We start from the raw sequence: 17715 nt of genomic DNA, 5'->3' as shown, positions 1-17715 counted from the left end.
AATATTGGCAACACTGCCAGTCAGCTGTGGAACACGAATTCCCTCAGGGTTATTAGTTGATTGCTTGTAAATAAACTACACAATAACCTAAAAATTCAGTGATATTTTACAATTCTATAAACAATTAGTATAATTAAATATCATTTTTGTGCTATTTTGGTGATGTTTGTTTTGCGTATTTAATAATAAATGCTATAAATAATTATTATATAGAGTTATTAATAAATTGAAATCTGAATTTAGTTAATTGTCATCACCTGGATTTTACGCAGAGGCGTTGAAAGAAATATTTCCTTGATACAGGTAACACTATCATAAACTGATGCTTGTTATTATTTTATTTTATAAATGTCTAATTTGGTACATGAAGGTCGTTTTTTCCGTGTTTTGCAATATTTTTCATAAGGAGTATAGCTTGGGAAGGGGAAGTTATTTGAAGAATATGAAGTATTTTGTGCAATATGAATTACAATACGAGCTAGATAACATACCAACCAATAATAGAATAATCATTATGGGATGTCAGATTTGAACACAAGGGTAAGAAACGACTTTTTAGGTGGAGGTCAAGAAATATTTAACGAAAATATGATAAAAATTCGGTTGCCTGTAAAGTCGGTTTTACGGGCGAAGATTTTACGTGACAACGTCTTTTTCTCGGTAGAATATTTATTGATATGAATATTATTAAATTGCACAATAGTTGTTTGCAGTTGAAACGCGCTGTTTCTTCTCAATCGACTGAATTACAATGATTGATTGCAGAGTGATTTAAACTAATAATTTACTTAACACTATCAACATTTGTCAATAGTATGACATAACCTATAAACTCAGTTTCTCAACTTTTGTGTCAATCTAACAATTAATCAATCAATCATAGTTTACGATAATGAAATATTAGTGTACAATTATTTACCTTTATTGTTGTAGTTGTTGTAAATGACGAATCTAAGCACTCCACATTTTCACTACAGACACAGCTGACGATACTTTCAACGATTTTCAACTTTAGCGATTCAACGCGCCTAATTCTCTAGTGCCGAGCGCAGCGGACCGATCATGTTTGAGTGGGAGAGAGACGCAAGGCATTCGCCGGTCCGGCGGGCCTCTCTCTCGTTCGGCGACTCACTGTAACAGACGTGAGCGGGCGTTACACTTTTTCTTAAATGACTCCGAGCCACAACCTAATTTAAGACGTTGTCACGTCAAAAAATTACGGTAAAATGCTGATACAACTATGTGCGTATAATGAATAAAAAATTAACAATATATTTACCAGCATAAACACAAGTGGGCGAAAATCAATAATAGACCACATAATATCCACTAAACATGTACACTTAATGAGAAAGATGGTAAACCAAACGGAAGAAGGTTTTCAGGAAGATCAATAAAAGATATACAGCTGGACTTCGAAATCCTAAATACGACTACATATTTCACATATAGGACTAAATATTTCACATATCATAGACCTAATGTATAAAAAAGAACAAGAAGACAGTTTAGTTAGTTTCTCCATTGTCTTAATATTTTCTCCAGGTTTCTCGTTCCAATTCCAATGCTATGCGTTACCAATATGTCACTTTCTACTAACTATTATACATATTTAATTTTTTCAAAATTAAAACTTTTTCGTATATAATATCATAAGAGAAAATTTCTGGTATGAAAGTTTGTTGACTGGCAATTTTCGCGAATTAAATTTTGACAGTTAAATCACGAGACGTCAGTCGACTGATTTTGTCAACATTTAATAAGCGAAAATTGCCAAAAGGGAACAAACTTGAATAAAACCAGAAGAAAATTTTGCCGCTAAATAATTTTCTCTGGAATGATATTCGACAAGACTATTTCACGAGATAATTAACACACCCTATCAACGAAACATAATCTTTGTTTATTTGTTAACAATATTAAATTTACAATTATTATAAGCTATAGTAGTTTGCCCTTCTTTTCTACCAAAGCATGATTTTGTGTATTATTGACTTGTAGCATTTGGGAACTCGAAGTTCCAGCTTCATTTTTTGTTGTTCTATTTTAGAGAATTGAGATTTGAATGAGATTTTAGATCAACTTCTAATGGTGACTGGAATCTAACTGCAGATATAGTTTTAGAGAGCTTGCGTTTGAGTGACCCGTTAATTTAATTAACTCCTGCTCAGAAGCACCTTGCTTGAATAAGGCTGACATAGCTAAAGATCATTGAGAATGATTTGTTATTTTATGTTTTTTTGTGTCTATTCCAATTTTTTCAGCTGACATTTTTGTCCACTTAGATACGGTGTTGATTCCAAGTGGACAGTTTTTGAACCAACATCCATGCTTCCAGTTGGGGTGAACGGTAAGAAAGAGTCTGTCTGATAAAATCTTTGGTCCCTTTTTTTCCATTAATTTCAAAAATAATCTAACTGGGCATAAATTTTCGTTTGATAAATTTCTTACCAGCCGTTTGCTGCTTACCAAACTTTTCGTACCGCTTTGATTTGTTTTGGAGAAAATGCCGTTGTATTCAATTCGGCCCGTTAATTCTCCCATGACATCAAATTTCTTCTGAAAAAAAGGGAATCTTGCAGTTTACGACCTCATTGCCTCTCCAAGTAAGTTCAAATGAGCAAAGGTGAAAAAACTTTTTTTGTGCTCCATCGGGGGTTTCTTCGTCGTAGCTTTGTATGATTTTTAGTAGTTCTTCGGTGGATAATGCTTTTGAACTGAGTTTTCTTTTTTCTTGAACACTTTGAAACTATCTTTGCTTGGTATGTCTAGCCAATCTTGCACATTTGAAAGATATATCTGTGAAAGGGTCGATATTTTTCTTGTACCATTTTTGCTGTATTTGACATTGACTTTACAGACGACTCTTTATAGACTTCGCCATTGCCTTTTTTTATGTTGAAGGCATAATTCTCGAGAATTTTTGCTAGTTCCGGTATGGTAGTACATCTTTCAAGCGTAAAATTTCTCAACCGTAGGAACTCCGAAAATTTGGTCCAAATAGAGCTTCTGGACCTCTGCGTGTTCAATGAGACATTTTTGGAAACCAATTTTTTGATTACTTCACCTGATTGTCATCCAAATCTTGATTTTTCGTCTGGATTCATTATATCTGTCCAAAATTGATTACGCCAAATGATGTTTGTCAACTGACAACAATAGAATTATCAGACACCTTTGTGAGGGATCTGTCGTAATTTTTTCGCTGAGCATTCACGGATAGGAAGAAGTTTTGTCAGTTAAAAATAGTCTAGTAAAATAATCTTCTGAAAAAATTAACAAAATGTCGTTAGGTTTACTGCAGTTCGATTGTTAGAAACGAAGTTATTCGTCTTAAACAAATTTCGTGAAAAACAAATTGCAAAATAGGCATTCGATGGGTTTTTCTAAGTATAACTCAGCTTTCATAAGTGCAATTGACTTTCAAAACACCCTCATTTTAAAGGTAATTGTTTCAGTTTAAAAAATGTGCAAAATTACTTAACTTTCATTAATAAAAAAGTTATAAGAGTTAAACATTAAAAATGTCCCTAAATGGTTGCGAACTAATTTGTTTAATTATAAGAGATTTAAACAAAATTAACCTACAAACTCTGAAAATCTGGCTAATGAAAGTTATAGAACAACTCAAAACAAACATTTTAAGCTTTGGTAAATGTTTTTAGGGTAAGTTTTGACAAAGATATGGAACTTTTAATAATGAGCTCTGAGGTGCACGGTCAGCTCGCAGCCATGAATGCTTGAATAAAAACCAATACATATGTAAAATCCGTGTAGATTCAGAGATGCACTTTACAAGATTACTTTATCATTATTAAAAAATTTATAGCACTTTATATATTAAATTTTCGTTAAAAAGTGGTGAATTAATTTGTTTATACAAGATTTAAACAAAATTGAGCCATACACGTTGGCAGTTTGGTTAATGGAACTTATAGGACAATTCAAAAAGAACATGTTAAGCTTTAGTAAATAGTTCAATGTTAATTTCAGCAGGGGGTGTAAAAGTGCAAACTAAACTCCCCTCTTTCCTGGCCTCTAGACTAGTACACCAGAGTATTGATCTAAAATAATAACAAAACATATGATTACTATAACTAACTTCTTTGTGGGCTGCTTTGACTAGTAAATGAATTTCCGCTTGAAATATAAAAACTAGATGTGTCCTACCTTATACTTGTTGATTTTTTAGGTAACGTGAACAATATATTCCGGAAAGTAACTCTCTGTTTTTCTTTTTTCTTGCTATCTCTAATCTGCACTAGTAACCTTTTAAAAAGAATGTCTCAAAAAACAGGGTTTTGAAATAAAATAAAAAAGGTCTGAAATAATTGGACATATCGGAATGCAAGAAGTGTACAAGATATACATTTTATTTAAATGAAAACCACTAAAGGTTTTACTTTAGACCCTGAATCAAATGTTATATTAAAATACAAGGCTTGCCAGAAAGGTAAATAGGCAATAAGAATAAATGAACTTTTAAGACTACAGCTCCAAGTAAATAATGCTCCAATCGAGCAAGTGAAAACATTCAAATACTTGGGAATGATAGTAAATGACCAATGGGATCCTCAACAAGAAATAAAATGCCGTACCGAACAAGCAAGACAAGCTTTTGTTAAATTTTTACCGCAATCTTTCCTGCAATCTCCGTTAAAGGATGGTGAAATGCTATGTATGGTCCATATTGTTATACGGGATTAAGACATGGAGGTTAAAAATATCCTCCATTAACAACTTGGAGGCCTTCGAAGAATGTTCCACACACTATGGACAGCTAGGGTGAGAAACGAGGAATTCTTAAGAAGGGCAAAAACTGAAAGAAAATTACTCAACTGAATTAAGGTACGAAAAATTGGATATTAAGGCCATATCCTTAGAGCAAAAAAATACGCAATCCCTCAACTAATTATCCGAGGAGACATTGAGGGCAAGAGAGAAGTAGGTCGCAAACAAATGTCATGGTTACGAAATATAAAGAACTGGACAGGCATTAATAACACTGGCGAGCTTTTACATGCCGTCTGACCTTAAGATAAATTAGCCAACGCACTATAGGTGCACGGCACTATAAGAAGAAGAACTAGAAAGGTGGCATGTGACCAAGAATAACTTTAAAACAAATTGATTATTAAATAATCTTCCTTAATGGATTTTTAAACTCGTCAAAAAGAGGTTTATGGGACATCCCGGTTCTTTATACCTAAAACTAATTTTATGGCTGATTTTATATGATTTCGGTCTTAAATATGGCTTGATAGCACCGAATATTAAAGACAATATAACAGTTTTAATGTTTCCAATTAATTAGGCCAGTACTCGCGAGTACAGCAAAAATTACGACTACTTGGAAATTTAATCAATAATTAATTAGTTAGGTTATCAAGCAGACGCTACTAAACACAATTTGTGATACTGGGAAACAGTTTGGTTTAACAATAAACATAAAGAAAACAAAACCCATGGTTATCAGTAAGAGGGGCAAAGTCATTACAAGGATCCAGATAAAAAATGAAGATATCGAGCAAGTGGACAAAATGAAATACCTAGGAGTCTGAATTACGGAAGATCTGAATCTGAAATCAGAAATTTGCTCAAGAATAGAGCAATCAAGAGCAGCCTTTTTGAAGATGAGGAAATTTCTGAGTAACCAAAGACTCAATCCGCTAATCCGATATCGGATGGTAAAATGTTATACTCTATTCTTCTTTATGGTGTCGAAGCCTAGATTGTTAATGTTGACTTAATGAGAAAACTAGAAGCTTTTGAGATGTGGCTTTTTAGAAGAATTTTGAAGATACCATGGACCGATCATATTACGAACAAAATGGTGTTGCACAGAATGGGAAGAGACAGATAACTTTTGACCACCATTAAAAGGCGAAAGACAGCATATTTGGGGCACATACTTAGAAATGATAAGTACGAGTTGTTTCAGCTGATTATGAAGGGTAGAATCGAAGGAAAAAGGTGTCCTGGACGTCCTGGTAGACGACAAATATCCTGGCTGAAAAACATTCGCGACTGGACCGGGTTAAACATATAGACGCTCTTAAGAAAAGCAGAAGATAAAGACGAATTTGCAATGGTTATAGCCAAACTTCATTAGTGGAGACGGCAGCAGAAGAAGAAGAAGGTTATTAATTATTATTATTTTCCTCTTTTCTTTATTTTTCTCGATAGTTTCATTTGAAAAGCTTACACATTAGATAAAACTGTATTCTCCTACTCAAGTATTTAGTTTTTCTTTACGAATTATAACAACAAAATTAGAACTAATAGTAAAAGCTGCAAAATAAGTTGCCATGTAAACCGATCACCTATAAACTCTTTTTACGCAAGCACTATAAAAAACATCATGTACAGTACAATAATATGAACAACAAGTCCCGTTGCGTTATATGATTGCTGGTGTATGTGGTCTACAACAGCCGATTACATATATATAGTTTAAAGTTTGACAGTTCTGTTAGGTTTCCCATTACCACTGCGGCGTATTATGTTGTAATCGATTTTGCTGTCTCAATCATGCACTCTACTAATAGCAAATAGGTCTACTATATTTTTAATATACCTCTTACTCTAAATTATTAGAAACCTTTCCCGCTCACTCTGATTACTTTACGATCTGTAAAATTTAAGGTGAGTAATTCTCACAAACTGTGTGTCTAGTAAAATACCAAGTTCGCAATTAGAGTTTCCTATATTTAACGACCTTTAACTTATGCAGATCTGCTCGTATTTCGAATTTATGGCCAAATCAATCAAACAGGCAGTGACGGTTTATTGATTCATCTTTAAATAATGGCTTTACGTGCAGACTGCACCTCACATTGCCCTTATTTTCTGACGATCGTCTAATAGATCTGGTTACACTAGAGGACGTTTGATTGATTTAATAATTTGGATTTAATTAATCAGATTTACACTCAATTCTACACTGTTCTAATCAGTTGCTCGCATTGTTTAAAATGTTAAACTGTAAGAACTGTTTTTAGTAGGTAAACAAAAACGCAAAATCGAATATTATGAACAAATGCTGACAGAAGATCGAACATAATTCCAAGATATTGGCTACCAAAAATATGATATTTCCTACCGCGAAGAAACTGAAATAACACCAGAAGAAATTAAAAAACACGCCAACGCTATGAAAAATGGAAAGGCTTCAAGACCGGGGGGAGTACCCATTGAACTGATTAAATATGGCCCTGACAAACTATTTCAGCTATTGGCTTATACTTTTAATTTATTCTTGAGAGGAGAAGAGCTACCCCCAGAACGGAAAACTGCATATATCAGCAATCTATACAAAAATAAAGGCGACAGAAAAGATTGTAAGAACTACCGAGGGCTTAGTGTAACTAACTCAATCTGTAGAGTCTACGGGAAGATAACTAAAAGCCAAATTGAAGATTGCTGGGAAGACGCTGAAGATCAGAGTGGTTTTCGTACTGGTCGTTCTTGTATAGACAATGTGTTCTGCCTAAAACAAACAATAGAAAAGCGTTTGGAACATAATATGGAGACACACACATGGTATTTATTGATCTTCAAAAAGCGTATGACAGTGTTCCATTAGCCAAGCTATGGCAGGTGCTAGAAGACAAGAATATTCCACCGATTTACATTAATGCTAATTAAGAACTTTGCCAAGGCTGCTGCATTGCACCTACACTCTTTAAGATTTATTTGGAGGGGGTTTTGGATATTTGGAAAAGAAAATGTGAACCTATGGGTGTTAAAATTGGAGAACATACACCGTACAGCTTGCATATTGCTGATGACCAAGTAATACTTGCAGAAGATCAAGATGATATCCACTACATGTTACGAAAAATAGATGAAGAATATACTAAGTGGGGCTTATCAATTAATCCATCAAAAACAGAGTACATAGTAGTGGGAGGTGAAGGAAAGCACTTAAAACTAGGAAGCAAACAAATTCAAAATACTGATAGCTATAAACATCTCGGTGTAAACATTACAAACAATGGTCGGAATACAAAAGCAATAGCTACTAGATTGGTCAAGGAAATTCAGCAATACGTCAACTGAATAGTATACTTTGAAATAACCACATCACCCGAAACACAAAAATTAGGATATACAAAAGTATCATAGAAAGCATTGCTACATATGGTTCAGAGCTTCGGGTAATAAATAAAAATGACGCATCCAAAATAAAAGCAATGGAAATGAATTATTGGAGAAGATGTTGCCAACTCACTAGAAGAGATAGAGTAAGGAATACTGAAATCAGAGAGCGTATGGGCATAGACATTGACGTCCTGGAAACTATAGAATGCAAAAGGCTGAAATGGTATGGCCATGTAGAAAAGATGAATGATCAACGATGGTCAAAGAGAATGTTACAGTGGATCCCCACCAACTGCAGGAAAAAGGGAAGACCAAGAAGATCGTGGAGATAAGAAGTAAAAGGTGCAATGGAATATAGGGGTCTACAAGTAGATGACTGGAACGATCGCAAGCGTTGGAAGCTAGGTTGCGAGAAACGGCGGCCGCTGTAATAAACTCGTTATATATATATATATATATATATATATATATATATATATATATATATATATATATATATATATATATATATATATATAAATGCATAAGGGATAAAATCGTTGTCGAACTTCGTATTCAAATTCGACGGTCTATAAATTTTAGAAATTCCTTCTCTAACTAATATATTAATAAATATAATCTCATGTTAATGTCAACTATTTACTTTTAACAAAATGTTTCGTTATCAAGTTTTCGATAAATACTAATTTGCAAAAGATAACAACATAAAAGCGGAACTTTGTGTGCTATTATCGGTCCTTTTATACGCAATTTATATTGTTCAGTTTATCTAGAAATTCTATAATTACCAAAACAGGTTTATATATTTAAAATAGTTGATAAGTAAATAGTTTTAGGTAGGATTATTAATATTTATATTGAACTTTTATTTTTTGAAGTATATTTTTAATAAGAGTGAAAGAAAAGCATTGCATTACTTGACAGATAGAGACACGTATAGGAGATAAACCAAAGAATACAATGAAATTTTAAAAAGGGGATTTCAAAATATTTGAAGATATAATATATCTTTTCTTCTTAATAGTTTAGGCGCCAAATTTCGAGCCAATGCATTTTAAATGCTTTAATTTTTTTCGAATTTTGAGAAAACTAATAAGTATTTTAAAACAATATAAACGCCGAATGAAAAACTACATTATTACCGATTGCCGAAAGTTCCCAAAAACTTCTTTAATGTTTATTTTAGTAAGTTACAGGGGTGAAAAAAAAAGTGAAAATTAAGTGTGATTTTTAATTTCAAATATCCCATTCAAAAAATCTTTTTTGTTTATTCTAAGGGACTTTCGGCCCTCGTTAATAGTGTAATCTTTCATTCTGCGTTTAAATTTTTAAAAAATATTTATTAGTTTTCTCAGGATTCAAAAAAAATGAATGCATTTAAAAAGCATTGGCCCGAAATTTTGCGCCTACGCTCTTAATATAAAAACTTGTTTTGAATACACTTATTTTTAATTATGGAAGATTGCAAAGGCAACAAAAAGAGACTATATACACAGATATTGTACGAAGACATATCAAGCTCTCTCTCTCTCTTCGTTTCCTCATTGCTGAGGATCGTGATTTCCTACAATGCGGGCTGTCAATTCTCTCCATCTCTTGCGATTTTGGGCTGCTCTCATGGACTCGGAAAACGTCTCTCCAGTGGCTTTCTGTACTTGATCTGACCATTGGATAGGTGAGCGTCCTCTGCCTCTACGTCCTTCTACGTTTCCGCACAGAATTAGTCTTTCTAAGTTGTCATTGTCTCTTCTCGCAATGTGGCCAAAAAACTTTAAAACATTTGCAAGACACTGAGAGGAGAGTCTGGTCTAAATGTTTAGCTCTTCGAGAATCGACTGATTGGATCTGTGCTCCGTCCACGAGACGCGTAGCATTCGTCTCCAGCACCACATTTCGAATGCGTCAATCCTTTTCCTATCCTCTGATTTTATTGTCCATGTTTCGGCACCGTAACTGAAGATTGAAAAAATAAGTGTCCGTACCAGTCTCATTTTGAGTTTTTTGGATAAAGAGCGGTCCTTCCATATTTTTGACAGTCGACTCATCGCGTTCTTGGCCATCCCTATTCTTCTGCGAATTTCCGTATGGGAGGAGGCTGCATTGCTTAAGGAAGATCCTAGATAAGTGAACTCGTCTACTTTCTCGAATTGATTTAGGGCGCCTGTTGTTTGGAGGATATTCACGTGGTCCACAATCATGATTTTTGTTTTCTGATTATTAATCTTGAGCCCACACTTGTTGCTTTCGGTTTCTACTCTCTTTATCAGTCTCGACATCTCCTCTTCAGGTGTTGCTATCAGTGTTGTATCGTCTGCGAATCTTAAGTTTGAGATCTTTTTTCCTGCAATGGAGATGCCGCCTCTCCATCCATCGAGTGCGTTCCTCATTATGTATTCTCCATATAAATTGAACAGGTCTGGAGATAGTATGCACCCTTGTCGTACACCTCTGCTGGTTTTGAAGGTATCAGATTGCTGGTTTTCAATTCTTATTTTAACTGAGTCACATATCAAGCACAGAGTAACAAATAACAACGGAAGGATAGTACTACGTTATTTCCTAAAAGGCACATGAAAGTTCTTTATAGTACTCGATTAGGAAGAAAAGAGACATACACTGTATCGGGATAAACGACGCTAAGCAACTATAAACGGTTTGGATAATTATTACAACTTATTACAATTCATTTTATTTAACTTATCTATCTAGTACTTAATTAAATAGTTTTATAAATAAATAAATAGTTCTACAATATTATGCATCAGATAATTTCCAGGTCTTCTTATAAGTCGAGTTTTATAAAGATTTTTTGGGGGATATTTTGAATCAGAGATACGTCGTCTGGGATATTGAGAGTAAATATTGCTGAATATGAAAATATTAATCTCAAAATTAGTTTATAGAAACGGATTTGTGACCTTTATCGAGATGATGCTGACCTAGAGCTAAAATCGAATAGGAATTCGAAAAGAAATAAAATGTTCATAAATCCTGTTTTGGATTCTACGATTGACTTGGCCTATATAAGATCTTGGACAGTCTGTACAAGGAATTTCATGAACTCCATGTTGTTCATTTGGAATGTTGTCTTTAAAGGATCAAACAAGAGATAAAAGTTTTTGTTGAGGGGTAAATATTATCTGTATTCCTTCTGATTTGAGAATTTTGTAGATTTTGTCAGAGGTTGATGTATGTAGATGCTCCTATTGATATGGATGTCGTGGTAATAATTTTGGATGAGGGCTTGTTTTAAAGAAGAATGCTCATCAGATCTACGGATCACCGCAAAGCCTTATTGATCTGGAAACAAGGGTATTAATAAGAAAATAAATTTTATGAAGGTAGATGAGAGTTGGCATGCAATTAGCGATTGGTATAGGTGATTTTTCGGTAAACCGAGTGTACAAAAAGGATGTACATATGTGAAATTATGAATATAATTTCAGTTAACGAGGACTGTATTACATGGGGATGGTATAATAAATTAGGATATGTGGTAAAAGGTTATACAGATAATAGCAAATTAAGTTTATACAAAGTCTTACCAATATTTTTGCTCCACACACTCGCGGTATTGACAGGCTTACACTCGTAGTTGTTTTTCATACGCGGAATCTGTCTGGGTACCGGTTTATGAACACGTGTTTCGAGGTAATAACACTGAGATCACGAGATAGAGCACATTTTGCGTCTGTACACGATTTAAAACAGTATTTAAGGTATTTTTTGCGTGACTAAAAGCAGGAGAAAGATAATTAGTTAGCGGCAGTCAACAGTAGAGAGAACACCTCTGTCACTAAACGACAGTCAACAGGGGAGAGGGAGCGTCCATTCTCATAGATAGACAACAGGCAAGAGAGGTACGTCTGTACCAAGCTCTGAACTGGAATAGGATGGGTTATCAAGGGTTGGACTAAGGTAATGATTGTAAAATTGTGGTAGAAGGATAGTTAATAATACAGCGAAAAAATTACACGATTTTTTGCATGTGAAAAAATTGAACACCGAGTAACGAAAGCATTGGAATTAATTTTTCTTTATGAGAATGCCGAGGAACGGTAGGGATGAATCAGTTTACATCTTCATCGTGAAATATGATACACATGTACACCGTTTAGATGGGTTTGAAAAGATACTAAAGCATCCCTGCCATTGGGCTAAATGACGAATGTTTCGTCAACATATCGTACATAATATGTGGGTTTGAGCATTGATGCAGATAGTGCTAAGGTTTTGAAATTTTCCATGGAGATACTGGAACTTATTGGAGAAAGTGAAAACACTATTGGGGCAGCATTTATTTGTCTGTAGAATTGATTTTGGAAGATGAAATAAGTGTTGGGCATGCAATATTTTATGAGAGATAAGTAGTTTTGCTGGATATTGTATTTAGTTTCCAGAATATTTACGGTTTCGTCTATACTTACTAGAATATTACTAAGGGTGAAACAGAGTATTGTTTAAAAAGTTCGATAACATAAAAAGAATTTTTGATGCAGGATGAGCATTTTCGACGAGAGGTTGTAGGGTTTTGGCCAAGTATTTTGCCAAAGGCTGCTAGAGCAGTTGTGTGAAATAGCCGCTGAAAATATATATATATATATATATATATATATATATATATATATATATATATATATAAGTAGTTAGGTATTATTGACTGACACGTTATGTAAAATAAAGTTTTATTTTGAGGTTGCAGTCATTAATAGGGCAGGAAAGTAAAACTCCTTGTTCTAGAATCAAGCTGTCGCAAAATTTATTTGCTTCTTCAGGATATGCTAAAATATGGTATCAGTAAATACAACGAAATTAGAACTAAATAGCATTGTATAAAACTAGTATAAAAACTTACAACATGAGGTTAATCCATTAAATTTTTAAATTTACAAAACATTAAAACTTAACTTATTTTAAAAATTATACAGTTATGTAAGTACAATATTCCAATTTAATTTAATTTTGTAAAAATTCATTATGACATTGATTATGTTGATGTTTGATTTATGTCAGAAAGACACTCGTTTCTGTTTATTATATTTTTTGTTGTTGATAACTAGCTCTTGATTGTTATTATGGTTACGTACAAAGTGGCGCCAAATATGAATATTTAAATTTTTTGAAATTCTAATATTTATAGTCAGAAAATCTAATATTTGAAAATTATAGTATTAATTTTCGTAAGACAGAATGTAATTATAGATATTGCTTAGTTTATCAATATCAGTTTTTTTATTAACGCATTGATATTTATTTATGCATACCATTTCTAAGAATTCTCTTTTATTTAATTGGTTTTCACGTCTTAATATATTAGTTTCATTGAAATTAAATGAATGATTTTTATTAATTGCATGATCTATTAATGCACACGTATTTTTATTATTTCTAAGGTCACTTTTATGTGATGTTAGTCTGCCTATTAGATTTCTAGATGTGTGTCCGATGTATGACTTGTCACAATTTTCGCATGGTATTATATAAACTACATTTGAGCTTTCCATAATGCTAATAGGTGATTTAGTTTTTGTATACAATGATGCTAATCTTTTAACATTTTTAGTTGTAATTTTAATATCAGAATAGTTAGCAAAGACTTTAGTTAGTTTGGGTGTTAATGTTGGTATGTAAGGTAGTGTTGTGAAAGTAAATTGAGATTGCACGATTTGTTGATTTGGTTTTCTTGTTTGATTCATGTCAATCATTCTATTATTAGGATTGTTAAATAAAAATTTGTTAATTATTTTAATTGGGTACGAATTCTCTAATAAAATGTCTTTAAGTTCTAATAACAAAAATAAAAATAAAAATCAAACGTAATGCACAAAATGTATTAAGCACTGAATGGTACAGAAAACCTATATTTAGTAACAGATTTATTAATTATCATTCACAACATCCACCTCATATGAAAATAAATTTGATATTGACTTTAAAAAACAGAATAGTCAAATTATCACACATCAATAACATCAACAAAGGGTTATTAGAACTTAAAGACATTTTATTAGAGAATTCGTACCCAATTAAAATAATTAACAAATTTTTATTTAACAATCCTAATAATAGAATGATTGACATGAATCAAACAAGAGAACCAAATCAACAAATCGTGCAATCTCAATTTACTTTCACAACACTACCTTACATACCAACATTAACACCCAAACTAACTAAAGTCTTTGCTAACTATTCTGATATTAAAATTGCAACTAAAAATGTTAAAACATTAGCATCATTGTATACAAAAACTAAATCACCTATTAGCATTATGGAAAGCTCAAATGTAGTTTATATAATACCATGCGAAAATTGTGACAAGTCATACATTGGACACACATCTAGAAATCTAATAGGCAGACTAACATCACATAAAAGTGACCTTAGAAATAATAAAAATACGTGTGCATTAATAGATCATGCAATTAATAAAAATCATTCATTTAATTTCAATGAAACTAATATATTAAATAAAAGAGAATTCTTAGAAATGGTATGCATAAATAAATATCAATGCGTTAATAAAAAAACTGATATTGATAAACTAAGCAATATCTATAATTACATTCTGTCTTACGAAAATTAATACTATAATTTTCAAATATTAGATTTTCTGACTATAAATATTAGAATTTCAAAAAATTTAAATATTCATATTTGGCGCCACTTTGTACGTAACCATAATAACAATCAAGAGCTAGTTATCAACAACAAAAAATATAATAAACAGAAACGAGTGTCTTTCTGACATAAATCAAACATCAACATAATCAATGTCATAATGAATTTTTACAAAATAAAATTAAATTGGAATATTGTACTTACATAACTGTATAATTTTTAAAATAAGTTAAGTTTTAATGTTTTGTAAATTTGAAAATTTAATGGATTAACCTCATGTTGTAAGTTTTTTTACTAGTTTTATACAATGCTATTTAGTTCTAATTTCGTTGTATTTACTGATACCATATTTTAGCATATCCTGAAGAAGCAAATAAATTTTGCGAAAGCTTGATTAAAGAACAAAGAGTTTTACTTTCCTGCCCTATTAATGACTGCAACCTCAAAATAAAACTTTATTATATATATATATATATATATATATATATATATATATATATATATATATATATATATATATATATATATATATATATATATATATATATATTGAGTTGTATTTTACATATACGTAATTGATTGTTATAAACACCAGGCAAGAAAGAGAAACCAATATTATAATTAACTTCTAAAATGTGGTGGCTCTTTACCACCTCCGAACAAATAAACAACCAAAATATATAAATTAAACCCGCTTTGTTCATAAAATATTCTAAATCCTTTGACAAGAGACGGTAAGGAGCAATTCCATTTAAACTTTTATTTTGATGAAATTTTCAGCCTTTCAAGTTACTAATTAGAGCTTTCCAAAGACTAGAAAGATTTAATTACCGTCTCCATTATTCCTTCTTTCTTTTTAATTTTGCGCTTTGTATTGTCACCAAAAACGGGGAAGTCGAGGCATAAATATTTCTGTGTAGGTCCGTACGCTGAATCAGGTAGGGAAGAAAATGAAAAATGTGGAAAATATTTTATAGATGGCATTCAATAGACTGTTTCCTCTACAGTTTTGCAATTGTTGAGTTCTCCTTTTTCAATATTGATATAACTTGTGCCGCTTGCCACGTTTCAGGTGTTTTGGTTTCCAACTATCATTGATTTATAGTATCCAGCATTCTTAAGTGTAGCAGGTGTAACATTTAAATTTTCTTTAAAATTAACAAAACTATGGAATATTTATTTTTTGAAATCATAACTAGAAATAATTACGAAACATTTTGCTAAACTTATTATTGACACCGATCTCATTTATTTAGTAGGCGGTGGAAGTATTTTAAAACATTTGTGTGGAATTGAATGTTTTGTTAAAAGATACTTCAATAAAATTGTAACATTTTTTAGTGGTTTTAAGTAACGCTGATATAATATAAATTGAATTTAGTTTATATTTTGTTATATGTTTAGGAATTATTCCTTATACAAGGAATACAGTCCACAATACTTCTGAAGGCTCAGAAATAAAAACTTTAAACATGGTCCTTCGAGCCGGATTTTATTAACAAGCAACAAGTGTTAGTGTATTTTTTATCGGCAAGTGAAAAAGTTAACATGGCATGGTATGTGGTGAGTACACATTTTTTATTCCTATAATACCTATCCTGGAATAAGAGAGATATTAATTTGTGTCACAAGGTTATTATAATTTCGGTTTGTTAGGATTTATTAATAGCAAACTTTAAACTTTATTGATATTATACATAGTCGATGCAATGGATCAGTTAACAGTTTTAAAAATAAAGCGTGGTATCTTTAAGGCACAAATTACAAAATCTGATTCATTTATAAGCAGTTTTACTCACGACAAAATAGTAGAATTACAAGTTAGGGTTGACAAATGCAAAGAATGGTGGAATGATTTTGATCAAATACAAAGTAAAATTAACTTATTAGACACATCAGAGGAACAATTACAAGAAAGGTTAGATTTTCAGGATGCATATTTTAAACTAATATCCTCTGCAGAAATTATATTAAAGAATGAAGTTAATTTAAACGATACTATAGCAAACGATACTATACATGTTTATATAATACCTCCAGTCTGAGACTGCAATGAAGTTCATGTAACATAAATTGTAACTATATCTAATGAGGGCTATAAACAGAAAAATATTGCAAGAAGCTTCTATATAACCCAACGTGATGTGAAAAAAGTCTGAAATAGGTGTGACAAAATCACAAGACAGGAAATTGCAAAAAAATACTTTGCCAGCGAATAAAACGGTGCACAAGTGCAGCCGACCGCTTTTTATTTACTCAGAGCTTGCGAAATCGCTCGTTGATATCTACACATCTTAAAAACGAATTGTTAAAAGATGCTAACCTAAAACCAAAACGCCCTGCTAAAAATCCAGTTTTCTAAAAACGGCAAATAGTGTAAATTAGAATTAGAATAAGGTATTGCTTGAGAAGGACATACTGAACGTGGAGGTGATTGTGCGAATGACAGCTGACATGTACATTAAACATATTTTAGATCATGTTTTGTCACTTGCCAGCTACATTGGATATGACAGATTTGTGCTAATGCATTATAAGATAAGTCCTTATGTGGCTAGAAAAAACATCGCATTTAAAAAAATATACAAAAAAATATGTGTTAAGAAGTGATAATAGATGGTACAGTGGAATTACACTGTGGTATTCAAGAGGCATCAAGAGACCAAGAAGATGTTCAAATTTAAGATAAGAATATGACATACAGAAGCAAGCCGGTACAATAGGACACAGAAAAGCGAATATTATTCGGCAGAAATGAATAACGACTATTTAAGGAAGGCTGCACCATAATCGGTAGAATACGCCAAGAATGATGATGATAATGATCATTATTCATTATATTTTAATGCCAATTCTAATTTTAACGTTTTTTTTAAAAGCGTCGCGTAAAATTTCGGGCCAATGCTTTTTGAATGCATTCATTTTTTTCGAATGAATTTAAACGCAGAATGAAAGATTACATTATTTCCCAGGGCCGAAAGTCCCTCAGAA

General features: G+C 32.1%; 1 protein-coding gene across 1 annotated transcript in view; it reads left to right on the top strand.

Moving 5' to 3' along the window:
- Positions 1-84: 84 nt before the first annotated feature.
- cpx (synaptic transmission protein complexin) overlaps positions 85-17715 on the top strand; it is a 972531-nt gene continuing 954900 nt past the window's right edge. The window contains exon 1 of the mRNA XM_072530669.1: positions 85-303. The gene's annotated coding sequence lies outside the window, so the exon portion shown is untranslated. The remainder of the gene's footprint in view (positions 304-17715) is intronic.

The sequence above is a fragment of the Diabrotica undecimpunctata genome, chromosome 4 (assembly GCF_040954645.1).
Source record: "Diabrotica undecimpunctata isolate CICGRU chromosome 4, icDiaUnde3, whole genome shotgun sequence".
NCBI classification, from domain to species: domain Eukaryota; kingdom Metazoa; phylum Arthropoda; class Insecta; order Coleoptera; family Chrysomelidae; genus Diabrotica; species Diabrotica undecimpunctata.
The sequence above is the reverse complement of the archived record's forward strand: the minus strand, read 5'-3'. Positions and strand labels throughout refer to the sequence as shown.